Source organism: Engystomops pustulosus, chromosome 4 (genome assembly GCF_040894005.1).
Source record: "Engystomops pustulosus chromosome 4, aEngPut4.maternal, whole genome shotgun sequence".
Lineage (NCBI taxonomy): Eukaryota > Metazoa > Chordata > Amphibia > Anura > Leptodactylidae > Engystomops > Engystomops pustulosus.
In genome coordinates this window covers 211,271,234-211,298,762 of record NC_092414.1, presented here as the reverse complement: position 1 = coordinate 211,298,762, position 27,529 = coordinate 211,271,234, and the positions used below count along the sequence as shown (strand labels likewise).

Genomic DNA, 27,529 nt, shown 5'->3' with positions numbered 1-27,529 from the left:
TTCTGGGCCTTCTTAAATGACTGTCTAGCTGGATAAAAGGGCCGACAGGTCCGACCTAATTCTGATGAGAAAAGCCAGGCAACTACACAGATGGAACTGGAGACTTTGGCATTATTAGCATAATGCTCTAACCAACTGAGCTCGCCGGAAATGAAAGAGTTTTGCAACCTGTCCACTATATAACAGAGAGCTCACCAAAATTCAAGAATCTGGCCCCTGACCGGCCGTGGGCTGTGGCCATTCATCTGACGCTTTCTGGCCCATCCCGTATGACTTTGTACCCGGTAGAAGGGCTTAACAGTCCTCCTACTAAAGCTCACCAAAAGCGGAGGAACTGGCCTGTACGGGGATCGAACCCGCAACCTTGGCGTTATTAGCACCACGCTCTAACCAACTGAGCTAACCGGCCATATGTGATGTGCTCGGTCTTCTGATGCTTTCCGGCCCTACCCGCCCGAATGTCTACCGAATAAAAGGGATTAAAGGTCCGTTTGCCCACAATTGAAAAGAAAGGGCTGTGCAACCTGTCCAAAAGATAGCAGTGGGTCTTCAGAAAAAAAGAGCCTGGCTCACACAGGGGTTGAGGCTGCGACCTTAATGTAATTAGCATCGCACTCTAAGCTACTTGGGAAGATTAGAGCCAGGTGACTACAGGGCTCGAACCAGAGGCTTTGGCATGATTAGCAGAATGCTCTAACCAACTCAGCTCACTGGTCATGTATTTTGGCAAATCTAACAACACTTTCTGGGCCTTCTTAAATGACTGTCTAGCTGGATAAAAGGGCCGACAGGTCCGACCTAATTCTGATGAGAAAAGCCAGGCAACTACACAGATGGAACTGGAGACTTTGGCATTATTAGCATAATGCTCTAACCAACTGAGCTCGCCGGAAATGAAAGAGTTTTGCAACCTGTCCACTATATAACAGAGAGCTCACCAAAATTCAAGAATCTGGCCCCTGACCGGCCGTGGGCTGTGGCCATTCATCTGACGCTTTCTGCCCCATCCCGTATGACTTTGTACCCGGTAGAAGGGCTTAACAGTCCTCCTACTAAAGCTCACCAAAAGCAGAGGAACTGGCCCGTACGGGGATCGAACCCGCGACCTTGGCGTTATTAGCACCACGCTCTAACCAACTGAGCTAACCGGCCATATGTGATGTGCTCGGTCTTCTGATGCTTTCCGGCCCTACCCGCCCGAATGTCTACCGAATAAAAGGGATTAAAGGTTCGTTTGCCCACAATTGAAAAGAAAGGGCTGTGCAACCTGTCCAAAAGATAGCAGTGGGTCTTCAGAAAAAAAGAGCCTGGCTCACACAGGGGTTGAGGCTGCGACCTTAATGTAATTAGCATCGCACTCTAAGCTACTTGGGAAGATTAGAGCCAGGTGACTACAGGGCTCGAACCAGAGGCTTTGGCATGATTAGCAGAATGCTCTAACCAACTCAGCTCACTGGTCATGTATTTTGGCAAATCTAACAACACTTTCTGGGCCTTCTTAAATGACTGTCTAGCTGGATAAAAGGGCCGACAGGTCCGACCTAATTCTGATGAGAAAAGCCAGGCAACTACACAGATGGAACTGGAGACTTTGGCATTATTAGCATAATGCTCTAACCAACTGAGCTCGCCGGAAATGAAAGAGTTTTGCAACCTGTCCACTATATAACAGAGAGCTCACCAAAATTCAAGAATCTGACCCCTGACCGGCCGTGGGCTGTGGCCATTCATCTGACGCTTTCTGGCCCATCCCGTATGACTTTGTACCCGGTAGAAGGACTTAACAGTCCTCCTACTAAAGCTCACCAAAAGCGGAGGAACTGGCCGTACAGGGATCGAACCCGCAACCTTGGCGTTATTAGCACCACGCTCTAACCAACTGAGCTAACCGGCCATATGTGATGTGCTCGGTCTTCTGATGCTTTCCGGCCCTACCCGCCCGAATGTCTACCGAATAAAAGGGATTAAAGGTCCGTTTGCCCACAATTGAAAAGAAAGGGCTGTGCAACCTGTCCAAAAGATAGCAGTGGGTCTTCAGAAAAAAAGAGCCTGGCTCACACAGGGGTTGAGGCTGCGACCTTAATGTAATTAGCATCGCACTCTAAGCTACTTGGGAAGATTAGAGCCAGGTGACTACAGGGCTCGAACCAGAGGCTTTGGCATGATTAGCAGAATGCTCTAACCAACTCAGCTCACTGGTCATGTATTTTGGCAAATCTAACAACACTTTCTGGGCCTTCTTAAATGACTGTCTAGCTGGATAAAAGGGCCGACAGGTCCGACCTAATTCTGATGAGAAAAGCCAGGCAACTACACAGATGGAACTGGAGACTTTGGCATTATTAGCATAATGCTCTAACCAACTGAGCTCGCCGGAAATGAAAGAGTTTTGCAACCTGTCCACTATATAACAGAGAGCTCACCAAAATTCAAGAATCTGGCCCCTGACCGGCCGTGGGCTGTGGACATTCATCTGACGCTTTCTGGCCCACCCCTTATGACTTTGTACCCGGTAGAAGGGCTTAACAGTCCTCCTACTAAAGCTCACCAAAAGCGGAGGAACTGGCCCGTACGGGGATCGAACCCGCGACCTTGGCGTTATTAGCACCACGCTCTAACCAACTGAGCTAACCGGCCATATGTGATGTGCTCGGTCTTCTGATGCTTTCCGGCCCTACCCGCCCGAATGTCTACCGAATAAAAGGGATTAAAGGTCCGTTTGCCCACAATTGAAAAGAAAGGGCTGTGCAACCTGTCCAAAAGATAGCAGTGGGTCTTCAGAAAAAAAGAGCCTGGCTCACACAGGGGTTGAGGCTGCGACCTTAATGTAATTAGCATCGCACTCTAAGCTACTTGGGAAGATTAGAGCCAGGTGACTACAGGGCTCGAACCAGAGGCTTTGGCATGATTAGCAGAATGCTCTAACCAACTCAGCTCACTGGTCATGTATTTTGGCAAATCTAACAACACTTTCTGGGCCTTCTTAAATGACTGTCTAGCTGGATAAAAGGGCCGACAGGTCCGACCTAATTCTGATGAGAAAAGCCAGGCAACTACACAGATGGAACTGGAGACTTTGGCATTATTAGCATAATGCTCTAACCAACTGAGCTCGCCGGAAATGAAAGAGGTTTGCAACCTGTCCACTATATAACAGAGAGCTCACCAAAATTCAAGAATCGGGCCCCTGACCGGCCGTGGGCTGTGGCCATTCATCTGACGCTTTCTGCCCCATCCCGTATGACTTTGTACCCGGTAGAAGGGCTTAACAGTCCTCCTACTAAAGCTCACCAAAAGCGGAGGAACTGGCCCGTACGGGGATCGAACCCGCGACCTTGGCGTTATTAGCACCACGCTCTAACCAACTGAGCTAACCGGCCATATGTGATGTGCTCGGTCTTCTGATGCTTTCCGGCCCTACCCGCCCGAATGTCTACCGAATAAAAGGGATTAAAGGTTCGTTTGCCCACAATTGAAAAGAAAGGGCTGTGCAACCTGTCCAAAAGATAGCAGTGGGTCTTCAGAAAAAAAGAGCCTGGCTCACACAGGGGTTGAGGCTGCGACCTTAATGTAATTAGCATCGCACTCTAAGCTACTTGGGAAGATTAGAGCCAGGTGACTACAGGGCTCGAACCAGAGGCTTTGGCATGATTAGCAGAATGCTCTAACCAACTCAGCTCACTGGTCATGTATTTTGGCAAATCTAACAACACTTTCTGGGCCTTCTTAAATGACTGTCTAGCTGGATAAAAGGGCCGACAGGTCCGACCTAATTCTGATGAGAAAAGCCAGGCAACTACACAGATGGAACTGGAGACTTTGGCATTATTAGCATAATGCTCTAACCAACTGAGCTCGCCGGAAATGAAAGAGTTTTGCAACCTGTCCACTATATAACAGAGAGCTCACCAAAATTCAAGAATCTGGCCCCTGACCGGCCGTGGGCTGTGGCCATTCATCTGACGCTTTCTGGCCCATCCCGTATGACTTTGTACCCGGTAGAAGGGCTTAACAGTCCTCCTACTAAAGCTCACCAAAAGCGGAGGAACTGGCCTGTACGGGGATCGAACCCGCAACCTTGGCGTTATTAGCACCACGCTCTAACCAACTGAGCTAACCGGCCATATGTGATGTGCTCGGTCTTCTGATGCTTTCCGGCCCTACCCGCCCGAATGTCTACCGAATAAAAGGGATTAAAGGTCCGTTTGCCCACAATTGAAAAGAAAGGGCTGTGCAACCTGTCCAAAAGATAGCAGTGGGTCTTCAGAAAAAAAGAGCCTGGCTCACACAGGGGTTGAGGCTGCGACCTTAATGTAATTAGCATCGCACTCTAAGCTACTTGGGAAGATTAGAGCCAGGTGACTACAGGGCTCGAACCAGAGGCTTTGGCATGATTAGCAGAATGCTCTAACCAACTCAGCTCACTGGTCATGTATTTTGGCAAATCTAACAACACTTTCTGGGCCTTCTTAAATGACTGTCTAGCTGGATAAAAGGGCCGACAGGTCCGACCTAATTCTGATGAGAAAAGCCAGGCAACTACACAGATGGAACTGGAGACTTTGGCATTATTAGCATAATGCTCTAACCAACTGAGCTCGCCGGAAATGAAAGAGTTTTGCAACCTGTCCACTATATAACAGAGAGCTCACCAAAATTCAAGAATCTGGCCCCTGACCGGCCGTGGGCTGTGGCCATTCATCTGACGCTTTCTGGCCCATCCCGTATGACTTTGTACCCGGTAGAAGGGCTTAACAGTCCTCCTACTAAAGCTCACCAAAAGCAGAGGAACTGGCCCGTACGGGGATCGAACCCGCGACCTTGGCGTTATTAGCACCACGCTCTAACCAACTGAGCTAACCGGCCATATGTGATGTGCTCGGTCTTCTGATGCTTTCCGGCCCTACCCGCCCGAATGTCTACCGAATAAAAGGGATTAAAGGTCCGTTTGCCCACAATTAAAAAGAAAGGGCTGTGCAACCTGTCCAAAAGATAGCAGTGGGTCTTCAGAAAAAAAGAGCCTGGCTCACACAGGGGTTGAGGCTGCGACCTTAATGTAATTAGCATCGCACTCTAAGCTACTTGGGAAGATTAGAGCCAGGTGACTACAGGGCTCGAACCAGAGGCTTTGGCATGATTAGCAGAATGCTCTAACCAACTCAGCTCACTGGTCATGTATTTTGGCAAATCTAACAACACTTTCTGGGCCTTCTTAAATGACTGTCTAGCTGGATAAAAGGGCCGACAGGTCCGACCTAATTCTGATGAGAAAAGCCAGGCAACTACACAGATGGAACTGGAGACTTTGGCATTATTAGCATAATGCTCTAACCAACTGAGCTCGCCGGAAATGAAAGAGTTTTGCAACCTGTCCACTATATAACAGAGAGCTCACCAAAATTCAAGAATCTGACCCCTGACCGGCCGTGGGCTGTGGCCATTCATCTGACGCTTTCTGGCCCATCCCGTATGACTTTGTACCCGGTAGAAGGACTTAACAGTCCTCCTACTAAAGCTCACCAAAAGCGGAGGAACTGGCCGTACAGGGATCGAACCCGCAACCTTGGCGTTATTAGCACCACGCTCTAACCAACTGAGCTAACCGGCCATATGTGATGTGCTCGGTCTTCTGATGCTTTCCGGCCCTACCCGCCCGAATGTCTACCGAATAAAAGGGATTAAAGGTCCGTTTGCCCACAATTGAAAAGAAAGGGCTGTGCAACCTGTCCAAAAGATAGCAGTGGGTCTTCAGAAAAAAAGAGCCTGGCTCACACAGGGGTTGAGGCTGCGACCTTAATGTAATTAGCATCGCACTCTAAGCTACTTGGGAAGATTAGAGCCAGGTGACTACAGGGCTCGAACCAGAGGCTTTGGCATGATTAGCAGAATGCTCTAACCAACTCAGCTCACTGGTCATGTATTTTGGCAAATCTAACAACACTTTCTGGGCCTTCTTAAATGACTGTCTAGCTGGATAAAAGGGCCGACAGGTCCGACCTAATTCTGATGAGAAAAGCCAGGCAACTACACAGATGGAACTGGAGACTTTGGCATTATTAGCATAATGCTCTAACCAACTGAGCTCGCCGGAAATGAAAGAGTTTTGCAACCTGTCCACTATATAACAGAGAGCTCACCAAAATTCAAGAATCTGGCCCCTGACCGGCCGTGGGCTGTGGCCATTCATCTGACGCTTTCTGCCCCATCCCGTATGACTTTGTACCCGGTAGAAGGGCTTAACAGTCCTCCTACTAAAGCTCACCAAAAGCGGAGGAACTGGCCCGTACGGGGATCGAACCCGCGACCTTGGCGTTATTAGCACCACGCTCTAACCAACTGAGCTAACCGGCCATATGTGATGTGCTCGGTCTTCTGATGCTTTCCGGCCCTACCCGCCCGAATGTCTACCGAATAAAAGGGATTAAAGGTTCGTTTGCCCACAATTGAAAAGAAAGGGCTGTGCAACCTGTCCAAAAGATAGCAGTGGGTCTTCAGAAAAAAAGAGCCTGGCTCACACAGGGGTTGAGGCTGCGACCTTAATGTAATTAGCATCGCACTCTAAGCTACTTGGGAAGATTAGAGCCAGGTGACTACAGGGCTCGAACCAGAGGCTTTGGCATGATTAGCAGAATGCTCTAACCAACTCAGCTCACTGGTCATGTATTTTGGCAAATCTAACAACACTTTCTGGGCCTTCTTAAATGACTGTCTAGCTGGATAAAAGGGCCGACAGGTCCGACCTAATTCTTTTTTTTTTTTTTTTTTTTTTTTTTTCAAAAATTACAGTATTACAGATTATATGAATAGTTAACATTCAGTTGTGCATATTAAACATGTGATACAATAAATATACATACAACACAAAGTGGTAACACTAATGGATGATAATCAATACCCTTTTCTTTTTTTTTTTTTTTTTTTTTTTTTTTTTATATATTATATATAAGGGGTGCGTCGGCAAAGCAGATATGCCCGACTCAATAGCATAAACATTAACAGAAACCATTGACCCACCCGAACCCCCCCCCACCCTCTGCCCTTGCTGGAGATGTGAAGGGAATGTCATTCAAAAGAACAATTTAACTAATTTGTCCCTGGATACCCATCCAATGGGCCCTCTGGAACTACAGAGACCCTCTATTCATTATTCCACTGGTCCCAAATCAATTTCAATCTTCTACCATTCCCATAGCGTTTCTCATATCCACATTCATACTTTTTGGTTCGTTCCACCAGGATCCTCCATTCCTTCACCACTGGAGCTTTATCCTCTTTCCAATGCCTCATTAATATTAGTCTAGCCAGGAAAAAAAGCTTCAGCGCTAAATCCCTTTTTGCTTTCGAATTCACCGGAATTGAGAGCAGGCCCAGTATCCCCAAAGTAGGCGAACGTGGCAAGGAGCACTGGATCTGACTCTCTATTTTCCTAAAAACTTCCTCCCAGTATAGGCCAATATTTGGGCAGTCCCATAAAACATGTAAGATGTCGGCACAACCACTTTTACACCTCTTACAATTAGAGGTTTCACTTAACCCCATTTTAAACATCAATAATGGTGAAAGGTAAATTCTATATAAAATATTAAGTTGAGTGCATCTGTGATTTAAGTTAATAGTGGATCTAACCACATTCTTATAAATATCTCTCCATTGTGCCGGTGTAATAAGACCAACTTGCTTTATCCATTTTACTTGACTTATGTGACTAAAGTTCTGATCAATGTCAGATCTAATCAGACGATAGATCCTAGACATTTTCAAAAGTGAGGGGTCTGACCCTATAATTTCCAAACAGTTACCCCCTTCGTGTATCGTGAGCTTTTCGTGATCTAATTCTTTACTAACTGCATGTGCTAATTGACTATACCTAAAATAATCTTTCTCCTCTAAAAGTCCCTTCCTACACCACACCTGAAAAGAGGGTAACCCCCCCTGTTCCCCCAAGTGTTCCAAACAATAGATCCCCTTTCTTCTCCAGAATCCGACATCTTCCATTTTATTTAGTTCTACCAAATTGAGATTGCCCCATAATGGGGTAAATTTAAATCCCCCCTTAATCCCATATAGCTTCTTGAAATCTCTCCAGGTATTCCCCATCAACACAGCCACTGGGAATTTTTTAATACTATGACCTTTGAGTTGTCCAGATTCCAATAAGGTGAGCATACAGTCAAATCTCCACCCTACCCGGGCATTAATCACCTGCAGTAAACTGGCGTTTTCATTTTCCAAGATAGATTGTAGTTGTGATGCCAAAAAATAATGGTACAAAGAGGGGAGCGACAAACCACCCCTCTCCTTGTTAACCATAAGTGTTTCCTGTTTAATACGAACCCTCTTCCTCCCCCACAGTAATTTATTTAAAAGCGCTCGAATCAAGCCAAACCATTTCTTACCAAGCCAACAGGGAGAGTTACATACTACATATAACAGTTGGGGGAGCAAGATAGTCTTAGTAAGAACGATTCTCTCTGCTCGATTAAGAGGTAGCGTATTCCATGTGTTAACTTTGTTTTTCAATTTTGCTAATAGTGGGGCCAGATTCATCGAAATATAATCCGCCACATTTGGTGTAATCTTTAAACCCAGATATTCGCATGACGAGGAAATCTGTAAATCCATTAGCGTTAAGCTAGGGTGAGGGTCATAATCAATTGGGACCAGGATAGACTTGTGGGTATTGATCTGGAAGCCCGAAAACCTTCCGAACTCCTGGATCACCTTCAGAGCTCTAGGGACCGATATATTAGAATCTTTTAGACAGAGCAAAACATCATCAGCGTATAGCATAATCTTATCCATTGATCCAGCTAATCCTCCGCCCCCGATCTCCCTATCCGCTCTAAGTTTTATTGCTAAAGGTTCTATGAAAAAAGCAAATAATAAGGGAGACAAGGGGCAGCCCTGCCTGGTGCCCCTCGAGAGTGTAAAAAAAGGGGAGTATTCTCCATTTACTCTGATATTAACCCTAGGGGCATGATAGAAAAGCTTTATCCATTCCACAAATCTGGCACCCAAACCAAATCTAGACAAAGCCTCCCAGAGGAAGTCCCACTCCACCCTGTCAAAGGCCTTAGACGCATCCAATGACAGGATGGAGCGAGACCCCCCCTGTCCCAACTGAAGGCTCGAAAACAACCGTCTTATGTTGGTTTTACCCTGTCGGCCTGCCACAAAACCACATTGATCTTCGTGTATAAGTATTGACGCACATTCTTTTAATCTAATCGAGAGCACCTTAGCCAACAATTTGGCGTCGGTGTTAAGAATTGATATCGGCCGATAGGACTCTGCCTCCAGAGGGTCTTTATTTTTTTTGGGTAACAAGACTATACATGCCTCATACCAGGATTCAGGTAAACTCCCCACTCGCTGTGCTGTTTCCCAGATCTCGACTAGCAGGGGGAGAAGAATAGAACTAAATCTATAATAGATTTCTAAGGGCAGGCCGTCCAGCCCCGGTGCGGAGTTGCGTCTCGAGGAAGCCAAAGCTTCCTCGAGTTCCGAAATGGAAATTGGTATGGCTAATCCATCTGCTTTTTCTGTCCGTAATCTAGGAAATTGGATATTATCTAGATAATTGCATATCTCCTCTACAGACGCCTCCAAATCAGAGGAGTAGATTTTTTGGAAAAACTGGAGAAAGGTGGCTCTAATCTCCTGAGCGTTACCAGTAACTTCGCCGAAGGAGTTTTTGATCCTGTCTATCCTATTTACTTCCTGTTGTTTTTTAACTTTATATAGAAGCCCTTTTGATGGAAAACCACTTTCACAGTGTGATTTCTGATCGAGGAAGAATAACTTCTGGACGGCCTTATTGGCAATGTATTTATTATACTCCTCTTGCGCTTTATTAAACTTATCGAGTGAGTCTTGCGAGTTATTAGCCTGATATTCCCTTTCTCTTCTTTTTGCTTCGTCTTTTAGGCTCCGCTCTTGTCTGGCCCATTGTTTCCGAAGAAATATAATTTCTGAGTTTATTATCCCTCTAAGGAAGGATTTCAGCGCATCCCAGATCAAGCCCACATTGTCCGAGGTCCTATTAGCAGAAATAAAGCTACACAATTCTTTCTTAATTTTATCTTCGACTGTCAATAAAGACAACCAATGTGCATTCAATTTCCAAAACCTAGGAGCGGGCTTGATTGAGGGAATCAACTCAAGAACCAGTGGGGAATGATCAGAAACGGACCGGTTATCATATCGGATTTTCCGTACCCAACCAACAGCACAGTCGTTGGCCAACGCTAGATCTATCCTGGAAAATGACTTGCAGGAGCGACTGTAACATGAGAAGGCTGGCGCATCCCCATTTAAAGACCTCCACACATCCGATAAGCCTATTTCATGACAGAACCTGGCGAAGGGGGTATCTCTAGCAAATGTATCTGCACAGTTTCTTTTCCCCACTCGGTCCTTCTTCTCTGACATAACAGAGTTGAAGTCCCCTAGGGCCAGTACAGGGCATTCACCCACCTTCTCCAGGAACCGCATCAACTTAATCAACACATCATATCTAAAGGGGGGTGGGATATACACCCCTGCAATGACGCATTTAATACCTTCTAACCTGGCGCATAAGAAAACAAATCTACCCTCTAAGTCACACATTAAGTCTAAAACCTGAAAGCAGATTGACCTATGAACCAAGATGGAAACCCCTCTGGAAAATGATGAGAAAACTGAGTTATATATATGACTAGCCCATCTCCGATCTACTAATGATAAGGAATCTTTGTCGAGATGTGTCTCTAGTAGAATAACAATTGCAGGGAGTTGCTTAATAATATAATCAAAAATGATGCAACGCTTCAAACGGTCTTTCAATCCTCTTATATTCCAGGATATAATCCTAGTACCCATTGGATAGGGAAAAAGGGACAGCCAGCAACCCAGCAACATCTCCAGCAACGAAGCAACCCTCCCACCCAATCCCCCTCAACTGTCCTACCATGGTAGAACTCTTCCTGCTTAGGCCACTTACCCACCCCTATCCAACCCCCGCTCCCCCAGATCTGACCTATATTAAACGGGTATCAATCTATCGCATATGAATCACAGTCCCTTGAGATCTAACCACTCCGAGACTTGGTCCGGCGTGCTAAAAAATTGGGATTGGCCTTGGAAAATAATTTTCAATTTAGCCGGAAACATCAATGAGTAAATAATGCCTTTATCTCTCAACCTTTTTTTCACCTCGAAGAAGCCTTTCCTTTTTTCAAGGGTGTCCCTAGAGAAATCCGGATAAAGCGAAATTTTAGCTCCTTGAATTGATAGATCTTTTAGGTCGCGTGCTCTTCGAAGTATCATATCGCGATCTCTAGAAAGTAATGTTTTACATATAAAAGTCCGAGGGTTATTCCCAGGGACGTAAGACGCTGAGGAGATTCTATGGGCACGTTCTATATCAAAATGGGATGAGAGATGATCCTTCCCTATTTTCTCCAACAGCCAATCTTTAATAAACGTGACGGGGTCTTCTCCTTCAGCCTTTTCTGGAATCCCTATAACCCTAAGGTTAGCTCTCCTTGATCGGTCCTCCATATCGGCCATTTTCCCTCTAAGAGTCTTATTTTCCCTTTCCGTAGAGGAAAACGCTTTTTTTAATAAGCTTAATTCTTTTTCAATGTTAATAATTTTATCGTCAGTAATTTTCTGTCGGTCTCTGACCTTGCTCACCTCCTCTCTGAGGAGAGAGACATCCCCTCTCAAGGCCCCTACTTGCTCTTTGAGGTCGAGGGTCCGACCTAATTCTGATGAGAAAAGCCAGGCAACTACACAGATGGAACTGGAGACTTTGGCATTATTAGCATAATGCTCTAACCAACTGAGCTCGCCGGAAATGAAAGAGTTTTGCAACCTGTCCACTATATAACAGAGAGCTCACCAAAATTCAAGAATCTGGCCCCTGACCGGCCGTGGGCTGTGGCCATTCATCTGACGCTTTCTGGCCCATCCCGTATGACTTTGTACCCGGTAGAAGGGCTTAACAGTCCTCCTACTAAAGCTCACCAAAAGCGGAGGAACTGGCCCGTACGGGGATCGAACCCGCGACCTTGGCGTTATTAGCACCACGCTCTAACCAACTGAGCTAACCGGCCATATGTGATGTGCTCGGTCTTCTGATGCTTTCCGGCCCTACCCGCCCGAATGTCTACCGAATAAAAGGGATTAAAGGTCCGTTTGCCCACAATTGAAAAGAAAGGGCTGTGCAACCTGTCCAAAAGATAGCAGTGGGTCTTCAGAAAAAAAGAGCCTGGCTCACACAGGGGTTGAGGCTGCGACCTTAATGTAATTAGCATCGCACTCTAAGCTACTTGGGAAGATTAGAGCCAGGTGACTACAGGGCTCGAACCAGAGGCTTTGGCATGATTAGCAGAATGCTCTAACCAACTCAGCTCACTGGTCATGTATTTTGGCAAATCTAACAACACTTTCTGGGCCTTCTTAAATGACTGTCTAGCTGGATAAAAGGGCCGACAGGTCCGACCTAATTCTGATGAGAAAAGCCAGGCAACTACACAGATGGAACTGGAGACTTTGGCATTATTAGCATAATGCTCTAACCAACTGAGCTCGCCGGAAATGAAAGAGTTTTGCAACCTGTCCACTATATAACAGAGAGCTCACCAAAATTCAAGAATCTGGCCCCTGACCGGCCGTGGGCTGTGGCCATTCATCTGACGCTTTCTGGCCCATCCCGTATGACTTTGTACCCGGTAGAAGGGCTTAACAGTCCTCCTACTAAAGCTCACCAAAAGCGGAGGAACTGGCCCATACGGGGATCGAACCCGCGACCTTGGCGTTATTAGCACCACGCTCTAACCAACTGAGCTAACCGGCCATATGTGATGTGCTCGGTCTTCTGATGCTTTCCGGCCCTACTCGCCCGAATGTCTACCGAATAAAAGGGATTAAAGGTCCGTTTGCCCACAATTGAAAAGAAAGGGCTGTGCAACCTGTCCAAAAGATAGCAGTGGGTCTTCAGAAAAAAAGAGCCTGGCTCACACAGGGGTTGAGGCTGCGACCTTAATGTAATTAGCATCGCACTCTAAGCTACTTGGGAAGATTAGAGCCAGGTGACTACAGGGCTCGAACCAGAGGCTTTGGCATGATTAGCAGAATGCTCTAACCAACTCAGCTCACTGGTCATGTATTTTGGCAAATCTAACAACACTTTCTGGGCCTTCTTAAATGACTGTCTAGCTGGATAAAAGGGCCGACAGGTCCGACCTAATTCTGATGAGAAAAGCCAGGCAACTACACAGATGGAACTGGAGACTTTGGCATTATTAGCATAATGCTCTAACCAACTGAGCTCGCCGGAAATGAAAGAGTTTTGCAACCTGTCCACTATATAACAGAGAGCTCACCAAAATTCAAGAATCTGGCCCCTGACCGGCCGTGGGCTGTGGCCATTCATCTGACGCTTTCTGGCCCATCCCGTATGACTTTGTACCCGGTAGAAGGGCTTAACAGTCCTCCTACTAAAGCTCACCAAAAGCGGAGGAACTGGCCCGTACGGGGATCGAACCCGCGACCTTGGCGTTATTAGCACCACGCTCTAACCAACTGAGCTAACCGGCCATATGTGATGTGCTCGGTCTTCTGATGCTTTCCGGCCCTACCCGCCCGAATGTCTACCGAATAAAAGGGATTAAAGGTCCGTTTGCCCACAATTGAAAAGAAAGGGCTGTGCAACCTGTCCAAAAGATAGCAGTGGGTCTTCAGAAAAAAAGAGCCTGGCTCACACAGGGGTTGAGGCTGCGACCTTAATGTAATTAGCATCGCACTCTAAGCTACTTGGGAAGATTAGAGCCAGGTGACTACAGGGCTCGAACCAGAGGCTTTGGCATGATTAGCAGAATGCTCTAACCAACTCAGCTCACTGGTCATGTATTTTGGCAAATCTAACAACACTTTCTGGGCCTTCTTAAATGACTGTCTAGCTGGATAAAAGGGCCGACAGGTCCGACCTAATTCTGATGAGAAAAGCCAGGCAACTACACAGATGGAACTGGAGACTTTGGCATTATTAGCATAATGCTCTAACCAACTGAGCTCGCCGGAAATGAAAGAGTTTTGCAACCTGTCCACTATATAACAGAGAGCTCACCAAAATTCAAGAATCTGGCCCCTGACCGGCCGTGGGCTGTGGCCATTCATCTGACGCTTTCTGGCCCATCCCGTATGACTTTGTACCCGGTAGAAGGGCTTAACAGTCCTCCTACTAAAGCTCACCAAAAGCGGAGGAACTGGCCCGTACGGGGATCGAACCCGCGACCTTGGCGTTATTAGCACCACGCTCTAACCAACTGAGCTAACCGGCCATATGTGATGTGCTCGGTCTTCTGATGCTTTCCGGCCCTACCCGCCCGAATGTCTACCGAATAAAAGGGATTAAAGGTCCGTTTGCCCACAATTGAAAAGAAAGGGCTGTGCAACCTGTCCAAAAGATAGCAGTGGGTCTTCAGAAAAAAAGAGCCTGGCTCACACAGGGGTTGAGGCTGCGACCTTAATGTAATTAGCATCGCACTCTAAGCTACTTGGGAAGATTAGAGCCAGGTGACTACAGGGCTCGAACCAGAGGCTTTGGCATGATTAGCAGAATGCTCTAACCAACTCAGCTCACTGGTCATGTATTTTGGCAAATCTAACAACACTTTCTGGGCCTTCTTAAATGACTGTCTAGCTGGATAAAAGGGCCGACAGGTCCGACCTAATTCTGATGAGAAAAGCCAGGCAACTACACAGATGGAACTGGAGACTTTGGCATTATTAGCATAATGCTCTAACCAACTGAGCTCGCCGGAAATGAAAGAGTTTTGCAACCTGTCCACTATATAACAGAGAGCTCACCAAAATTCAAGAATCTGGCCCCTGACCGGCCGTGGGCTGTGGCCATTCATCTGACGCTTTCTGGCCCATCCCGTATGACTTTGTACCCGGTAGAAGGGCTTAACAGTCCTCCTACTAAAGCTCACCAAAAGCGGAGGAACTGGCCCGTACGGGGATCGAACCCGCGACCCTGGCGTTATTAGCACCACGCTCTAACCAACTGAGCTAACCGGCCATATGTGATGTGCTCGGTCTTCTGATGCTTTCCGGCCCTACCCGCCCGAATGTCTACCGAATAAAAGGGATTAAAGGTCCGTTTGCCCACAATTGAAAAGAAAGGGCTGTGCAACCTGTCCAAAAGATAGCAGTGGGTCTTCAGAAAAAAAGAGCCTGGCTCACACAGGGGTTGAGGCTGCGACCTTAATGTAATTAGCATCGCACTCTAAGCTACTTGGGAAGATTAGAGCCAGGTGACTACAGGGCTCGAACCAGAGGCTTTGGCATGATTAGCAGAATGCTCTAACCAACTCAGCTCACTGGTCATGTATTTTGGCAAATCTAACAACACTTTCTGGGCCTTCTTAAATGACTGTCTAGCTGGATAAAAGGGCCGACAGGTCCGACCTAATTCTGATGAGAAAAGCCAGGCAACTACACAGATGGAACGGGAGACTTTGGCATTATTAGCATAATGCTCTAACCAACTGAGCTCGCCGGAAATGAAAGAGTTTTGCAACCTGTCCACTATATAACAGAGAGCTCACCAAAATTCAAGAATCTGGCCCCTGACCGGCCGTGGGCTGTGGCCATTCATCTGACGCTTTCTGGCCCATCCCGTATGACTTTGTACCCGGTAGAAGGGCTTAACAGTCCTCCTACTAAAGCTCACCAAAAGCGGAGGAACTGGCCCGTACGGGGATCGAACCCGCGACCTTGGCGTTATTAGCACCACGCTCTAACCAACTGAGCTAACCGGCCATATGTGATGTGCTCGGTCTTCTGATGCTTTCCGGCCCTACCCGCCCGAATGTCTACCGAATAAAAGGGATTAAAGGTCCGTTTGCCCACAATTGAAAAGAAAGGGCTGTGCAACCTGTCCAAAAGATAGCAGTGGGTCTTCAGAAAAAAAGAGCCTGGCTCACACAGGGGTTGAGGCTGCGACCTTAATGTAATTAGCATCGCACTCTAAGCTACTTGGGAAGATTAGAGCCAGGTGACTACAGGGCTCGAACCAGAGGCTTTGGCATGATTAGCAGAATGCTCTAACCAACTCAGCTCACTGGTCATGTATTTTGGCAAATCTAACAACACTTTCTGGGCCTTCTTAAATGACTGTCTAGCTGGATAAAAGGGCCGACAGGTCCGACCTAATTCTGATGAGAAAAGCCAGGCAACTACACAGATGGAACTGGAGACTTTGGCATTATTAGCATAATGCTCTAACCAACTGAGCTCGCCGGAAATGAAAGAGTTTTGCAACCTGTCCACTATATAACAGAGAGCTCACCAAAATTCAAGAATCTGGCCCCTGACCGGCCGTGGGCTGTGGCCATTCATCTGACGCTTTCTGGCCCATCCCGTATGACTTTGTACCCGGTAGAAGGGCTTAACAGTCCTCCTACTAAAGCTCACCAAAAGCGGAGGAACTGGCCCGTACGGGGATCGAACCCGCGACCTTGGCGTTATTAGCACCACGCTCTAACCAACTGAGCTAACCGGCCATATGTGATGTGCTTGGTCTTCTGATGCTTTCCGGCCCTACCCGCCCGAATGTCTACCGAATAAAAGGGATTAAAGGTCCGTTTGCCCACAATTGAAAAGAAAGGGCTGTGCAACCTGTCCAAAAGATAGCAGTGGGTCTTCAGAAAAAAAGAGCCTGGCTCACACAGGGGTTGAGGCTGCGACCTTAATGTAATTAGCATCGCACTCTAAGCTACTTGGGAAGATTAGAGCCAGGTGACTACAGGGCTCGAACCAGAGGCTTTGGCATGATTAGCAGAATGCTCTAACCAACTCAGCTCACTGGTCATGTATTTTGGCAAATCTAACAACACTTTCTGGGCCTTCTTAAATGACTGTCTAGCTGGATAAAAGGGCCGACAGGTCCGACCTAATTCTGATGAGAAAAGCCAGGCAACTACACAGATGGAACTGGAGACTTTGGCATTATTAGCATAATGCTCTAACCAACTGAGCTCGCCGGAAATGAAAGAGTTTTGCAACCTGTCCACTATATAACAGAGAGCTCACCAAAATTCAAGAATCTGGCCCCTGACCGGCCGTGGGCTGTGGCCATTCATCTGACGCTTTCTGGCCCATCCCATATGACTTTGTACCCGGTAGAAGGGCTTAACAGTCCTCCTACTAAAGCTCACCAAAAGCGGAGGAACTGGCCCGTACGGGGATCGAACCCGCGACCTTGGCGTTATTAGCACCACGCTCTAACCAACTGAGCTAACCGGCCATATGTGATGTGCTCGGTCTTCTGATGCTTTCCGGCCCTACCCGCCCGAATGTCTACCGAATAAAAGGGATTAAAGGTCCGTTTGCCCACAATTGAAAAGAAAGGGCTGTGCAACCTGTCCAAAAGATAGCAGTGGGTCTTCAGAAAAAAAGAGCCTGGCTCACACAGGGGTTGAGGCTGCGACCTTAATGTAATTAGCATCGCACTCTAAGCTACTTGGGAAGATTAGAGCCAGGTGACTACAGGGCTCGAACCAGAGGCTTTGGCATGATTAGCAGAATGCTCTAACCAACTCAGCTCACTGGTCATGTATTTTGGCAAATCTAACAACACTTTCTGGGCCTTCTTAAATGACTGTCTAGCTGGATAAAAGGGCCGACAGGTCCGACCTAATTCTGATGAGAAAAGCCAGGCAACTACACAGATGGAACTGGAGACTTTGGCATTATTAGCATAATGCTCTAACCAACTGAGCTCGCCGGAAATGAAAGAGTTTTGCAACCTGTCCACTATATAACAGAGAGCTCACCAAAATTCAAGAATCTGGCCCCTGACCGGCCGTGGGCTGTGGCCATTCATCTGACGCTTTCTGCCCCATCCCGTATGACTTTGTACCCGGTAGAAGGGCTTAACAGTCCTCCTACTAAAGCTTACCAAAAGCGGAGGAACTGGCCCGTACAGGGATCGAATCCGCGACCTTGGCGTTATTAGCACCACGCTCTAACCAACTGAGCTAACCGGCCATATGTGATGTGCTCGGTCTTCTGATGCTTTCCGGCCCTACCCGCCCGAATGTCTACCGAATAAAAGGGATTAAAGGTTCGTTTGCCCACAATTGAAAAGAAAGGGCTGTGCAACCTGTCCAAAAGATAGCAGTGGGTCTTCAGAAAAAAAGAGCCTGGCTCACACAGGGGTTGAGGCTGCGACCTTAATGTAATTAGCATCGCACTCTAAGCTACTTGGGAAGATTAGAGCCAGGTAACTACAGGGCTCGAACCAGAGGCTTTGGCATGATTAGCAGAATGCTCTAACCAACTCAGCTCACTGGTCATGTATTTTGGCAAATCTAACAACACTTTCTGGGCCTTCTTAAATGACTGTCTAGCTGGATAAAAGGGCCGACAGGTCCGACCTAATTCTGATGAGAAAAGCCAGGCAACTACACAGATGGAACTGGAGACTTTGGCATTATTAGCATAATGCTCTAACCAACTGAGCTCGCCGGAAATGAAAGAGTTTTGCAACCTGTCCACTATATAACAGAGAGCTCACCAAAATTCAAGAATCTGGCCCCTGACCGGCCGTGGGCTGTGGCCATTCATCTGACGCTTTCTGGCCCATCCCGTATGACTTTGTACCCGGTAGAAGGGCTTAACAGTCCTCCTACTAAAGCTCACCAAAAGCGGAGGAACTGGCCCGTACGGGGATCGAACCCGCGACCTTGGCATTATTAGCACCACGCTCTAACCAACTGAGCTAACCGGCCATATGTGATGTGCTCGGTCTTCTGATGCTTTCCGGCCCTACCCGCCCGAATGTCTACCGAATAAAAGGGATTAAAGGTCCGTTTGCCCACAATTGAAAAGAAAGGGCTGTGCAACCTGTCCAAAAGATAGCAGTGGGTCTTCAGAAAAAAAGAGCCTGGCTCACACAGGGGTTGAGGCTGCGACCTTAATGTAATTAGCATCGCACTCTAAGCTACTTGGGAAGATTAGAGCCAGGTGACTACAGGGCTCGAACCAGAGGCTTTGGCATGATTAGCAGAATGCTCTAACCAACTCAGCTCACTGGTCATGTATTTTGGCAAATCTAACAACACTTTCTGGGCCTTCTTAAATGACTGTCTAGCTGGATAAAAGGGCCGACAGGTCCGACCTAATTCTGATGAGAAAAGCCAGGCAACTACACAGATGGAACTGGAGACTTTGGCATTATTAGCATAATGCTCTAACCAACTGAGCTCGCCGGAAATGAAAGAGTTTTGCAACCTGTCCACTATATAACAGAGAGCTCACCAAAATTCAAGAATCTGGCCCCTGACCGGCCGTGGGCTGTGGCCATTCATCTGACGCTTTCTGGCCCATCCCATATGACTTTGTACCCGGTAGAAGGGCTTAACAGTCCTCCTACTAAAGCTCACCAAAAGCGGAGGAACTGGCCCGTACGGGGATCGAACCCGCGACCTTGGCGTTATTAGCACCACGCTCTAACCAACTGAGCTAACCGGCCATATGTGATGTGCTCGGTCTTCTGATGCTTTCCGGCCCTACCCGCCCGAATGTCTACCGAATAAAAGGGATTAAAGGTCCGTTTGCCCACAATTGAAAAGAAAGGGCTGTGCAACCTGTCCAAAAGATAGCAGTGGGTCTTCAGAAAAAAAGAGCCTGGCTCACACAGGGGTTGAGGCTGCGACCTTAATGTAATTAGCATCGCACTCTAAGCTACTTGGGAAGATTAGAGCCAGGTGACTACAGGGCTCGAACCAGAGGCTTTGGCATGATTAGCAGAATGCTCTAACCAACTCAGCTCACTGGTCATGTATTTTGGCAAATCTAACAACACTTTCTGGGCCTTCTTAAATGACTGTCTAGCTGGATAAAAGGGCCGACAGGTCCGACCTAATTCTGATGAGAAAAGCCAGGCAACTACACAGATGGAACTGGAGACTTTGGCATTATTAGCATAATGCTCTAACCAACTGAGCTCGCCGGAAATGAAAGAGTTTTGCAACCTGTCCACTATATAACAGAGAGCTCACCAAAATTCAAGAATCTGGCCCCTGACCGGCCGTGGGCTGTGGCCATTCATCTGACGCTTTCTGGCCCATCCCATATGACTTTGTACCCGGTAGAAGGGCTTAACAGTCCTCCTACTAAAGCTCACCAAAAGCGGAGGAACTGGCCCGTACGGGGATCGAACCCGCGACCTTGGCGTTATTAGCACCACGCTCTAACCAACTGAGCTAACCGGCCATATGTGATGTGCTCGGTCTTCTGATGCTTTCCGGCCCTACCCGCCCGAATGTCTACCGAATAAAAGGGATTAAAGGTCCGTTTGCCCACAATTGAAAAGAAAGGGCTGTGCAACCTGTCCAAAAGATAGCAGTGGGTCTTCAGAAAAAAAGAGCCTGGCTCACACAGGGGTTGAGGCTGCGACCTTAATGTAATTAGCATCGCACTCTAAGCTACTTGGGAAGATTAGAGCCAGGTGACTACAGGGCTCGAACCAGAGGCTTTGGCATGATTAGCAGAATGCTCTAACCAACTCAGCTCACTGGTCATGTATTTTGGCAAATCTAACAACACTTTCTGGGCCTTCTTAAATGACTGTCTAGCTGGATATAAGGGCCGACAGGTCCGACCTAATTCTGATGAGAAAAGCCAGGCAACTACACAGATGGAACTGGAGACTTTGGCATTATTAGCATAATGCTCTAACCAACTGAGCTCGCCGGAAATGAAAGAGTTTTGCAACCTGTCCACTATATAACAGAGAGCTCACCAAAATTCAAGAATCTGGCCCCTGACCGGCCGTGGGCTGTGGCCATTCATCTGATGCTTTCTGCCCCATCCCGTATGACTTTGTACCCGGTAGAAGGGCTTAACAGTCCTCCTACTAAAGCTCACCAAAAGCGGAGGAACTGGCCCGTACGGGGATCGAACCCGTGACCTTGGCGTTATTAGCACCACGCTCTAACCAACTGAGCTAACCGGCCATATGTGATGTGCTCGGTCTTCTGATGCTTTCCGGCCCTACCCGCCCGAATGTCTACCGAATAAAAGGGATTAAAGGTCCGTTTGCCCACAATTGAAAAGAAAGGGCTGTGCAACCTGTCCAAAAGATAGCAGTGGGTCTTCAGAAAAAAAGAGCCTGGCTCACACAGGGGTTGAGGCTGCGACCTTAATGTAAGTAGCATCGCACTCTAAGCTACTTGGGAAGATTAGAGCCAGGTGACTACAGGGCTCGAACCAGAGGCTTTGGCATGATTAGCAGAATGCTCTAACCAACTCAGCTCACTGGTCATGTATTTTGGCAAATCTAACAACACTTTCTGGGCCTTCTTAAATGACTGTCTAGCTGGATATAAGGGCCGACAGGTCCGACCTAATTCTGATGAGAAAAGCCAGGCAACTACACAGATGGAACTGGAGACTTTGGCATTATTAGCATAATGCTCTAACCAACTGAGCTCGCCGGAAATGAAAGAGTTTTGCAACCTGTCCACTATATAACAGAGAGCTCACCAAAATTCAAGAATCTGGCCCCTGACCGGCCGTGGGCTGTGGCCATTCATCTGACGCTTTCTGGCCCATCCCATATGACTTTGTACCCGGTAGAAGGGCTTAACAGTCCTCCTACTAAAGCTCACCAAAAGCAGAGGAACTGGCCCGTACGGGGATCGAACCCGCGACCTTGGTGTTATTAGCACCACGCTCTAACCAACTGAGCTAACCGGCCATATGTGATGTGCTCGGTCTTCTGATGCTTTCCGGCCCTACCCGCCCGAATGTCTACCGAATAAAAGGGATTAAAGGTCCGTTTGCCCACAATTGAAAAGAAAGGGCTGTGCAACCTGTCCAAAAGATAGCAGTGGGTCTTCAGAAAAAAAGAGCCTGGCTCACACAGGGGTTGAGGCTGCGACCTTAATGTAATTAGCATCGCACTCTAAGCTACTTGGGAAGATTAGAGCCAGGTGACTACAGGGCTCGAACCAGAGGCTTTGGCATGATTAGCAGAATGCTCTAACCAACTCAGCTCACTGGTCATGTATTTTGGCAAATCTAACAACACTTTCTGGGCCTTCTTAAATGACTGTCTAGCTGGATATAAGGGCCGACAGGTCCGACCTAATTCTGATGAGAAAAGCCAGGCAACTACACAGATGGAACTGGAGACTTTGGCATTATTAGCATAATGCTCTAACCAACTGAGCTCGCCGGAAATGAAAGAGTTTTGCAACCTGTCCACTATATAACAGAGAGCTCACCAAAATTCAAGAATCTGGCCCCTGACCGGCCGTGGGCTGTGGCCATTCATCTGATGCTTTCTGCCCCATCCCGTATGACTTTGTACCCGGTAGAAGGGCTTAACAGTCCTCCTACTAAAGCTCACCAAAAGCGGAGGAACTGGCCCGTACGGGGATCGAACCCGTGACCTTGGCGTTATTAGCACCACGCTCTAACCAACTGAGCTAACCGGCCATATGTGATGTGCTCGGTCTTCTGATGCTTTCCGGCCCTACCCGCCCGAATGTCTACCGAATAAAAGGGATTAAAGGTCCGTTTGCCCACAATTGAAAAGAAAGGGCTGTGCAACCTGTCCAAAAGATAGCAGTGGGTCTTCAGAAAAAAAGAGCCTGGCTCACACAGGGGTTGAGGCTGCGACCTTAATGTAAGTAGCATCGCACTCTAAGCTACTTGGGAAGATTAGAGCCAGGTGACTACAGGGCTCGAACCAGAGGCTTTGGCATGATTAGCAGAATGCTCTAACCAACTCAGCTCACTGGTCATGTATTTTGGCAAATCTAACAACACTTTCTGGGCCTTCTTAAATGACTGTCTAGCTGGATAAAAGGGCCGACAGGTCCGACCTAATTCTGATGAGAAAAGCCAGGCAACTACACAGATGGAACTGGAGACTTTGGCATTATTAGCATAATGCTCTAACCAACTGAGCTCGCCGGAAATGAAAGAGTTTTGCAACCTGTCCACTATATAACAGAGAGCTCACCAAAATTCAAGAATCTGGCCCCTGACCGGCCGTGGGCTGTGGCCATTCATCTGACGCTTTCTGGCCCATCCCGTATGACTTTGTACCCGGTAGAAGGGCTTAACAGTCCTCCTACTAAAGCTCACCAAAAGCGGAGGAACTGGCCCGTACGGGGATCGAACCCGCGACCTTGGCGTTATTAGCACCACGCTCTAACCAACTGAGCTAACCGGCCATATGTGATGTGCTCGGTCTTCTGATGCTTTCCGGCCCTACCCGCCCGAATGTCTACCGAATAAAAGGGATTAAAGGTCCGTTTGCCCACAATTGAAAAGAAAGGGCTGTGCAACCTGTCCAAAAGATAGCAGTGGGTCTTCAGAAAAAAAGAGCCTGGCTCACACAGGGGTTGAGGCTGCGACCTTAATGTAATTAGCATCGCACTCTAAGCTACTTGGGAAGATTAGAGCCAGGTGACTACAGGGCTCGAACCAGAGGCTTTGGCATGATTAGCAGAATGCTCTAACCAACTCAGCTCACTGGTCATGTATTTTGGCAAATCTAACAACACTTTCTGGGCCTTCTTAAATGACTGTCTAGCTGGATAAAAGGGCCGACAGGTCCGACCTAATTCTGATGAGAAAAGCCAGGCAACTACACAGATGGAACTGGAGACTTTGGCATTATTAGCATAATGCTCTAACCAACTGAGCTCGCCGGAAATGAAAGAGTTTTGCAACCTGTCCACTATATAACAGAGAGCTCACCAAAATTCAAGAATCTGGCCCCTGACCGGCCGTGGGCTGTGGCCATTCATCTGACGCTTTCTGGCCCATCCCGTATGACTTTGTACACGGTAGAAGGGCTTAACAGTCCTCCTACTAAAGCTCACCAAAAGCGGAGGAACTGGCCCGTACGGGGATCGAACCCCCGACCTTGGCGTTATTAGCACCACGCTCTAACCAACTGAGCTAACCGGCCATATGTGATGTGCTCGGTCTTCTGATGCTTTCCGGCCCTACCCGCCCGAATGTCTACCGAATAAAAGGGATTAAAGGTCCGTTTGCCCACAATTGAAAAGAAAGGGCTGTGCAACCTGTCCAAAAGATAGCAGTGGGTCTTCAGAAAAAAAGAGCCTGGCTCACACAGGGGTTGAGGCTGCGACCTTAATGTAATTAGCATCGCACTCTAAGCTACTTGGGAAGATTAGAGCCAGGTGACTACAGGGCTCGAACCAGAGGCTTTGGCATGATTAGCAGAATGCTCTAACCATCTCAGCTCACTGGTCATGTATTTTGGCAAATCTAACAACACTTTCTGGGCCTTCTTAAATGACTGTCTAGCTGGATAAAAGGGCCGACAGGTCCGACCTAATTCTGATGAGAAAAGCCAGGCAACTACACAGATGGAACTGGAGACTTTGGCATTATTAGCATAATGCTCTAACCAACTGAGCTCGCCGGAAATGAAAGAGTTTTGCAACCTGTCCACTATATAACAGAGAGCTCACCAAAATTCAAGAATCTGGCCCCTGACCGGCCGTGGGCTGTGGCCATTCATCTGACGCTTTCTGGCCCATCCCGTATGACTTTGTACCCGGTAGAAGGGCTTAACAGTCCTCCTACTAAAGCTCACCAAAAGCGGAGGAACTGGCCCGTACGGGGATCGAACCCGCGACCTTGGCGTTATTAGCACCACGCTCTAACCAACTGAGCTAACCGGCCATATGTGATGTGCTCGGTCTTCTGATGCTTTCCGGCCCTACCCGCCCGAATGTCTACCGAATAAAAGGGATTAAAGGTCCGTTTGCCCACAATTGAAAAGAAAGGGCTGTGCAACCTGTCCAAAAGATAGCAGTGGGTCTTCAGAAAAAAAGAGCCTGGCTCACACAGGGGTTGAGGCTGCGGCCTTAATGTAATTAGCATCGCACTCTAAGCTACTTGGGAAGATTAGAGCCAGGTGACTACAGGGCTCGAACCAGAGGCTTTGGCATGATTAGCAGAATGCTCTAACCATCTCAGCTCACTGGTCATGTATTTTGGCAAATCTAACAACACTTTCTGGGCCTTCTTAAATGACTGTCTAGCTGGATAAAAGGGCCGACAGGTCCGACCTAATTCTGATGAGAAAAGCCAGGCAACTACACAGATGGAACTGGAGACTTTGGCATTATTAGCATAATGCTCTAACCAACTGAGCTCGCCGGAAATGAAAGAGTTTTGCAACCTGTCCACTATATAACAGAGAGCTCACCAAAATTCAAGAATCTGGCCCCTGACCGGCCGTGGGCTGTGGCCATTCATCTGACGCTTTCTGGCCCATCCCGTATGACTTTGTACCCGGTAGAAGGGCTTAACAGTCCTCCTACTAAAGCTCACCAAAAGCGGAGGAACTGGCCCGTACGGGGATCGAACCCGCGACCTTGGCGTTATTAGCACCACGCTCTAACCAACTGAGCTAACCGGCCATATGTGATGTGCTCGGTCTTCTGATGCTTTCCGGCCCTACCCGCCCGAATGTCTACCGAATAAAAGGGATTAAAGGTCCGTTTGCCCACAATTGAAAAGAAAGGGCTGTGCAACCTGTCCAAAAGATAGCAGTGGGTCTTCAGAAAAAAAGAGCCTGGCTCACACAGGGGTTGAGGCTGCGACCTTAATGTAATTAGCATCGCACTCTAAGCTACTTGGGAAGATTAGAGCCAGGTGACTACAGGGCTCGAACCAGAGGCTTTGGCATGATTAGCAGAATGCTCTAACCAACTCAGCTCACTGGTCATGTATTTTGGCAAATCTAACAACACTTTCTGGGCCTTCTTAAATGACTGTCTAGCTGGATAAAAGGGCCGACAGGTCCGACCTAATTCTGATGAGAAAAGCCAGGCAACTACACAGATGGAACTGGAGACTTTGGCATTATTAGCATAATGCTCTAACCAACTGAGCTCGCCGGAAATGAAAGAGTTTTGCAACCTGTCCACTATATAACAGAGAGCTCACCAAAATTCAAGAATCTGGCCCCTGACCGGCCGTGGGCTGTGGCCATTCATCTGACGCTTTCTGGCCCATCCCGTATGACTTTGTACCCGGTAGAAGGGCTTAACAGTCCTCCTACTAAAGCTCACCAAAAGCGGAGGAACTAGCCCATACGGGGATCGAACCCGCGACCTTGGCGTTATTAGCACCACGCTCTAACCAACTGAGCTAACCGGCCATATGTGATGTGCTCGGTCTTCTGATGCTTTCCGGCCCTACCCGCCCGAATGTCTACCGAATAAAAGGGATTAAAGGTCCGTTTGCCCACAATTGAAAAGAAAGGGCTGTGCAACCTGTCCAAAAGATAGCAGTGGGTCTTCAGAAAAAAAGAGCCTGGCTCACACAGGGGTTGAGGCTGCGACCTTAATGTAATTAGCATCGCACTCTAAGCTACTTGGGAAGATTAGAGCCAGGTGACTACAGGGCTCGAACCAGAGGCTTTGGCATGATTAGCAGAATGCTCTAACCAACTCAGCTCACTGGTCATGTATTTTGGCAAATCTAACAACACTTTCTGGGCCTTCTTAAATGACTGTCTAGCTGGATAAAAGGGCCGACAGGTCCGACCTAATTCTGATGAGAAAAGCCAGGCAACTACACAGATGGAACTGGAGACTTTGGCATTATTAGCATAATGCTCTAACCAACTGAGCTCGCCGGAAATGAAAGAGTTTTGCAACCTGTCCACTATATAACAGAGAGCTCACCAAAATTCAAGAATCTGGCCCCTGACCGGCCGTGGGCTGTGGCCATTCATCTGACGCTTTCTGGCCCATCCCGTATGACTTTGTACCCGGTAGAAGGGCTTAACAGTCCTCCTACTAAAGCTCACCAAAAGCGGAGGAACTGGCCCGTACGGGGATCGAACCCGCGACCTTGGCGTTATTAGCACCACGCTCTAACCAACTGAGCTAACCGGCCATATGTGATGTGCTCGGTCTTCTGATGCTTTCCGGCCCTACCCGCCCGAATGTCTACCGAATAAAAGGGATTAAAGGTCCGTTTGCCCACAATTGAAAAGAAAGGGCTGTGCAACCTGTCCAAAAGATAGCAGTGGGTCTTCAGAAAAAAAGAGCCTGGCTCACACAGGGGTTGAGGCTGCGACCTTAATGTAATTAGCATCGCACTCTAAGCTACTTGGGAAGATTAGAGCCAGGTGACTACAGGGCTCGAACCAGAGGCTTTGGCATGATTAGCAGAATGCTCTAACCAACTCAGCTCACTGGTCATGTATTTTGGCAAATCTAACAACACTTTCTGGGCCTTCTTAAATGACTGTCTAGCTGGATAAAAGGGCCGACAGGTCCGACCTAATTCTGATGAGAAAAGCCAGGCAACTACACAGATGGAACTGGAGACTTTGGCATTATTAGCATAATGCTCTAACCAACTGAGCTCGCCGGAAATGAAAGAGTTTTGCAACCTGTCCACTATATAACAGAGAGCTCACCAAAATTCAAGAATCTGGCCCCTGACCGGCCGTGGGCTG

The 27,529-nt window shown here is 47.7% G+C and overlaps 19 non-coding genes across 19 annotated transcripts; all 19 read right to left on the bottom strand.

Moving 5' to 3' along the window:
* Positions 1-1,078: 1,078 nt before the first annotated feature.
* Positions 1,079-1,152, bottom strand: TRNAI-AAU (transfer RNA isoleucine (anticodon AAU)). The gene has a single exon. It is a non-coding gene; the product is annotated as a tRNA-Ile (tRNA).
* Positions 1,153-2,563: 1,411 nt separating this feature from the next.
* TRNAI-AAU (transfer RNA isoleucine (anticodon AAU)) lies at positions 2,564-2,637 on the bottom strand. Its single transcript has one exon. It is a non-coding gene; the product is annotated as a tRNA-Ile (tRNA).
* Positions 2,638-3,306: 669 nt separating this feature from the next.
* On the bottom strand, positions 3,307-3,380 carry TRNAI-AAU (transfer RNA isoleucine (anticodon AAU)). The gene has a single exon. It is a non-coding gene; the product is annotated as a tRNA-Ile (tRNA).
* Positions 3,381-4,792: 1,412 nt separating this feature from the next.
* TRNAI-AAU (transfer RNA isoleucine (anticodon AAU)) lies at positions 4,793-4,866 on the bottom strand. The gene has a single exon. It is a non-coding gene; the product is annotated as a tRNA-Ile (tRNA).
* Positions 4,867-6,277: 1,411 nt separating this feature from the next.
* TRNAI-AAU (transfer RNA isoleucine (anticodon AAU)) lies at positions 6,278-6,351 on the bottom strand. The gene has a single exon. It is a non-coding gene; the product is annotated as a tRNA-Ile (tRNA).
* Positions 6,352-12,027: 5,676 nt separating this feature from the next.
* TRNAI-AAU (transfer RNA isoleucine (anticodon AAU)) lies at positions 12,028-12,101 on the bottom strand. The gene has a single exon. It is a non-coding gene; the product is annotated as a tRNA-Ile (tRNA).
* Positions 12,102-13,513: 1,412 nt separating this feature from the next.
* On the bottom strand, positions 13,514-13,587 carry TRNAI-AAU (transfer RNA isoleucine (anticodon AAU)). The gene has a single exon. It is a non-coding gene; the product is annotated as a tRNA-Ile (tRNA).
* A 669-nt stretch (positions 13,588-14,256) lies between these two features.
* Positions 14,257-14,330, bottom strand: TRNAI-AAU (transfer RNA isoleucine (anticodon AAU)). Its single transcript has one exon. It is a non-coding gene; the product is annotated as a tRNA-Ile (tRNA).
* A 1,412-nt stretch (positions 14,331-15,742) lies between these two features.
* On the bottom strand, positions 15,743-15,816 carry TRNAI-AAU (transfer RNA isoleucine (anticodon AAU)). The gene has a single exon. It is a non-coding gene; the product is annotated as a tRNA-Ile (tRNA).
* Positions 15,817-16,485: 669 nt separating this feature from the next.
* TRNAI-AAU (transfer RNA isoleucine (anticodon AAU)) lies at positions 16,486-16,559 on the bottom strand. The gene has a single exon. It is a non-coding gene; the product is annotated as a tRNA-Ile (tRNA).
* Positions 16,560-17,228: 669 nt separating this feature from the next.
* TRNAI-AAU (transfer RNA isoleucine (anticodon AAU)) lies at positions 17,229-17,302 on the bottom strand. The gene has a single exon. It is a non-coding gene; the product is annotated as a tRNA-Ile (tRNA).
* Positions 17,303-19,457: 2,155 nt separating this feature from the next.
* TRNAI-AAU (transfer RNA isoleucine (anticodon AAU)) lies at positions 19,458-19,531 on the bottom strand. The gene has a single exon. It is a non-coding gene; the product is annotated as a tRNA-Ile (tRNA).
* A 669-nt stretch (positions 19,532-20,200) lies between these two features.
* On the bottom strand, positions 20,201-20,274 carry TRNAI-AAU (transfer RNA isoleucine (anticodon AAU)). Its single transcript has one exon. It is a non-coding gene; the product is annotated as a tRNA-Ile (tRNA).
* Positions 20,275-20,943: 669 nt separating this feature from the next.
* On the bottom strand, positions 20,944-21,017 carry TRNAI-AAU (transfer RNA isoleucine (anticodon AAU)). Its single transcript has one exon. It is a non-coding gene; the product is annotated as a tRNA-Ile (tRNA).
* Positions 21,018-22,429: 1,412 nt separating this feature from the next.
* Positions 22,430-22,503, bottom strand: TRNAI-AAU (transfer RNA isoleucine (anticodon AAU)). Its single transcript has one exon. It is a non-coding gene; the product is annotated as a tRNA-Ile (tRNA).
* Positions 22,504-23,172: 669 nt separating this feature from the next.
* On the bottom strand, positions 23,173-23,246 carry TRNAI-AAU (transfer RNA isoleucine (anticodon AAU)). The gene has a single exon. It is a non-coding gene; the product is annotated as a tRNA-Ile (tRNA).
* Positions 23,247-24,658: 1,412 nt separating this feature from the next.
* TRNAI-AAU (transfer RNA isoleucine (anticodon AAU)) lies at positions 24,659-24,732 on the bottom strand. Its single transcript has one exon. It is a non-coding gene; the product is annotated as a tRNA-Ile (tRNA).
* A 669-nt stretch (positions 24,733-25,401) lies between these two features.
* TRNAI-AAU (transfer RNA isoleucine (anticodon AAU)) lies at positions 25,402-25,475 on the bottom strand. Its single transcript has one exon. It is a non-coding gene; the product is annotated as a tRNA-Ile (tRNA).
* Positions 25,476-26,887: 1,412 nt separating this feature from the next.
* Positions 26,888-26,961, bottom strand: TRNAI-AAU (transfer RNA isoleucine (anticodon AAU)). Its single transcript has one exon. It is a non-coding gene; the product is annotated as a tRNA-Ile (tRNA).
* Between the last annotated feature and the right edge of the window lie 568 nt (positions 26,962-27,529).